A 5,097-nucleotide genomic window follows, 5' to 3' on the forward strand; every position below is an offset into this window, starting at 1 on the left:
AGTACTGAACCAGGAGGGATACTGTGGAGGGAAATGCAGGGCTGGTGCAATATTACTAGAATTTAACACTCGGTATGTGGGGATGGGATGGAGAGAGGTAGTTCTTACAAGAACTAAGAAATTAGATGGCTATTTCTTGGGACAACCAATCCATTGGAGAAAGTATGAGAAATGCCTGGGAGTGGTTAACCACCAATTGAAGGCTGAATGTGAAAACCAGGGGGCTTTGGCAACATATAAAGAGGCTCTCACCTCCTATAGCTGGAGGACGGAAAAAGCTGGGGATTAGGCCCAGTTAGTTCCCTGTTCTTTTTCTTGTAAGTTTCCCCAGGAGAAGAGACCATCTAGAATCCTGGAAGAGCTAACCCCGGATGGAGTGAATTCATTCTAGGAAACAAAGTGACTTTGTGATGCAAGGCCTAGGCTGTAATCCATGCTGTGTGGCATAACCCCTTTCAGGAACAAGATTCCCATTCTCCAGCCACCAGGACTGTTCCTGCTGAAGGGTCAGAGCTGAGGCTCTTCTCAGGCTTGCCCTAGGCTGAAAGTAACTGCTTCCCCCCAGTTTACAACTCTTTCCAAAGCGCAATTTAATTCAATAACAGGTTAGTACAGGGGTAGGAGGACAAGTTTTGTGGCTACCAAACAAACAAGCAAACTAACAAGAAGAAAAAAGCCAAACACTCACTCTGAGTGAAACATTGAAGGGCGTGTAGGGCCATTATTGTCCTCTAATGTGTCACATTGGAGGAGTCTTCTGTTTTATGATACCATAATTTAATATGAAGCATAAACAAGTAGTGAAAATACACAAGCATAATACAGACCAGGGGTTTTCAAAACTATTTTAAAGTAAAGGAACTCTCTTTTTGTTCCAGACTTTTTTGGGTGGTCAGGAGGAGGGTAGAATTCCTATATATAATAAGGCTATATATGGAATTCCTCTGGTTGGTGAATTTCCTTTTTCCTTCCTTTGAGTAGTTCATAATTTGGGTAGCAGGGACCTCTTTTACCTTGTCTCCTATTTCTTCTCTCTCTCCTCTAAAGAAGCTCCCTTACAGTGGCTTCTGGAGCAAGTTGGAGGAATCTTAATTCTCCACAGAGCGGTATTTATAAATCACTGTTCAAAGTAACTACATGATAAAGGTCCTACAGAAGCCACTGAAACATTGGATGGGGTGTCGAAACTGGTGAGTTGTTTGTTTCTTCAGGCTTTGCTTCTGTACCATTTATTAACTCTTCTTGGTCCTTTATTCCTTGTGTACCAAACCCCTACTTTGCATCCCTTTGGAAATCTCTTTGCTCTTTCGGTATCTCGGGATAACTAAATTTTGGGTTTTGGTTACAACTTCATGTCAACAAATCTAATGAGATGCTAACCAAGTTTGCTGCCTATTCTGTTCACTTCGAATCATAAACAGACATCATGAATATCATAGCAGTTACTGATGAAAACGTTCTAACAATTTCTCTTAGAGATAATCAAATTTTGTAATGAGTTTGGACACAGAGAGATTAAATGACTTGTCTGTCACATAATTAAATGGCAGAGCTGGGCTGGAATACAGGGTCTTCACTCTCTTAGTCAAAATTTTCCAGCATTCCATTTTAAGCCCTTTAAATTTATTTCACCAAGTGAATTTAAAATTATTCACCAAGTGGTGTTTTCCCACCCCATTAGACAAATAGTACCAAAGTGAAAGAAATATTAAAAGGAAAAATAAGATCCAACCCAAAGGTCTAACACATCTACTATCATCCTTTTTCTATATCCTCTCCATAACCTCTTTCACACACAAGTACTTCTTTAATAGTCATAATTTTTGCAAGAGAGACCTCCACCTCCCCTTTCTGCCATTTCCTTCTTTTTCTTCTCATCTCCCATTTCTTTCTCTTCTTTCTTTTTTCCTCCCCTTCCTTTTTTTCATCTTTCTTTTTCTCTTCCTCCCCCTTCACTCAAGACTCAGTTGACAGCACACCATGCAGGCAAGGGGTTTGAAGCAACCAAGGTCTGTCTGTCTTCTGGGTTTCCCTTCTTCTTGAACAAAGGGAGTAAGAGGAACTTTTCAACAAATCAAAATTGATCCTTTCTCATGTACAAATCTGCCTGTGATGATCAGGGATTTGGAGGTGCGGACAGGAGAAACAGATTAACAAGTGTATCCTGAGATTTGTAAGGAAGAAGTTATACTAGGTGGGTTAAGTTGGCCACAACCAAAGCCTAAAGGCTGTAAATTCCTAAAATCTCATTTCCGTGAGGGTAAAAACAGATGAAAGCATCAGAGGGTTGAAATCAAAAGACTATGCCTGGCCTAAGCAAAGATGGAGACAGAAGAGGGCACATTGGTTCTATATCAGCGAGGACCTTATTCTGTCCCAGTCTTGTTCCATAGGAGAGAACTGTGTGTCTGGGTGAACAAAGAACTAAGTGTACCATGGACTTGTATACTTGGGGTTCAGGCTACTAATGAATACGTTCTCTTAAATGAGCATGACATCAGGTATTTGTCTTCCCTTGAAGAACTTGCTGTGATTAGAACAGGGCTGTAATGTGACCTTCGTGGTCAGGCACAGAGCAGGGGAAATGCAGCTGTATCCTGAGAACAATGTTCACCTCCTTTCCGCCTAGGTCCCCCTTCAGTTTCCTTGGTATTTGGCAATTTCCATCATCTCTGCTCAGAAGTAGCACTGGTTCCTATAGCCTGAATTTTCTACTGGGGACCATTTGGCTATGTAGTTTCCAGTAGGCATTGCTATAATTTCACTATAACCCCTTTCTCCACCAACATTGGCTCATGAGGGAATTGAGACTATAAACTTTTACAATGCCACTTTCCTGGGCATCTTTGGGTCCCGTGGGGGATAGGTGGGTGAGGTAATGGACAGAACATGGAGACCAAGGACTCCCTCCATTTTGCTGGGGAATCCCCATTGTCAAGTGTTACTGGAGAGCAGATATCACCTTGGCCCCTCTGACACCTACCGGAGCAGGAGACTTCTCCTTAGCTACTTTCTTTTGGACATGTCCAGAAAAGACAGTGTTATATTCCTTAGCCAGAAACCTTCAGCCACAGGCAGCACATGGAGAGATGACTGAAATAGACCAGATTTCTCCCATCTCTCAGTCACTGGAAAGCACTTGGGAATCTCTGGTCCTATAATGGGGAAGCATTGAGGACTGTGTAGACTAGCCCGGACTTTGTAACACTTTTGGCCAGAGGGACCTGACCAGGATGTGTGAATTGCATCCCAAATCATACAATGGTATATCTTAACGAGGCTTGCAGTCCACTTTTTCACTTACTTGTACATCACAAACATTTCCCATATTGCAACATGGTTTTGAATATTTGTTTATGAATGGCCTTCATAATTACGATTTGATTGCAGCATGTTTCCCTTAAGAGGATGTGCCATAATTTGTGAGGCATTCATTGATTGCTGGACATTTAGGTTTTTTCCAATGTTTCATGATTACAAATAATGTTGCAAAAATGTGCCTATTGCTTCTTTTTCTCATTTTAAATCATTTCCTTAGTGTACATTCCCAAGAGTGAGATTATTGAGTCAAAAGTGTAAACATTTTAGTTAAACAAGTCCAAAGGGAAAAACACTTTCTATATGCTCGAAAAGTAAACTATGAATCTGGAAAATACCAATTGGCTGGGTCTGAATCTCTGCCCCATTTGATTTAATTTGAAATAAAGGTAAGCTTTCTTTTTCTATAACTGAATCCTATGAATTAGCATCAACCACAAAGGCTCTACCAACAGGCTGACCAAACAGACTCTAACTGCAGGGCTGTGATACAGCATAACAGAAATTATCTTGCCCTTGGGTTCAGTACAACATCCAATTGCATTATCATTTTCCCAGTAAATAGCTCTTGTCATCCCTAACTACAGCTGTGTGAAACCAACAGCGTCCACTTGGCAGTGAATCACATACCAAAGTGTTACTCAATTATTATCCAGAAATAAAACTTAAATCACTTCTCCTGGCTAACTGAGTGTAAGGTACTTTTTATTTACTGAAGGGTGAAATCATGCCTTTCAAGCAAGCTTTGGTTTCAAGTGTCACTTTTCTGATAGGGGAGGGTATTTTGATGGCCTCAAAATGTAAGGTGGACTCGCAAAGCTTTCTCCCCCTTTTCCTTCTTCCCATGGTTTTTGGCATCCTGGAGCTTCACCTCAAGGCAAATTCCACACTTCCCTTACCGTTTCCCCAAGGAAAACCCATTTCACAATAGTTATACTACAGTGGTATTTCTTTCACTTCAACAAAAATTTATTGAGTGTGTACGTAGAAGGGCGTATGGAAAGAATATGGCTTGAGGATCATGCTGACCTGCTATGTATTCAGGAAAACTGTGTAATTTCTCTAAATCCCAATGCCCTCATTTATTAAATGAAAATAATAATACCTCTTTCACAAATTGTGAAGTACCAACAATATAAAATATAGGAAGTTCTTGGTAGACAATAGGCACTCAATAAATGTTAGTTCTTTCTCTTGAGGTCTAGATGGAATACACAATTGCAGGATAGGGTTCCTGCTCTCAGAGCCTACAGAATGGCAGATATGAGCAAGTAAATACAAGGAGGTATGATACAAAAGTCTGTGACAAATACCATCAAAGAGAAACAAAGTTTGAAAGGAAAGACTAAGGAGAGACAACAGAGATGGTCTAAAGAGGGGATGTAAAATAGTAAACATGAACTTGGATCTCGATTCAGAGATTCTGGGTTTCACAAGTCACCTAACTTTTTGGGACTAAATTTCTTCATCGAGAAATGAAGGAAGTCAATTAATATTAATAGAGTTTTGAAACAGATGACATCATGTATAGGAAATCTCTTTGGGCTCTAACATCCTTTGCATTTGTTAGTTATTTCAATAATGATAATTCCAAATTTAAGTAGCTGGAAACCCTTTGTGGAGGTAGTGGGATATGAAATAGCTGTTAGAGAATGGGTTGGATGTTGATCACATATTATAAGAATTGGCTGAGGGAGTAGCTTAAGCAAAGTTTCACAGGAAAGAAAATGCACCATAGGGTGAATGAGTTTAAGTGGAAATAATAGTGAAAAGTGGGTT

Source organism: Eumetopias jubatus, unplaced genomic scaffold, assembly GCF_037043125.1.
Source record: "Eumetopias jubatus isolate StellerSeaLion01/CBP00866 unplaced genomic scaffold, mEumJub1_p1.0 scaffold_15, whole genome shotgun sequence".
In the NCBI taxonomy this organism is placed as follows: domain Eukaryota; kingdom Metazoa; phylum Chordata; class Mammalia; order Carnivora; family Otariidae; genus Eumetopias; species Eumetopias jubatus.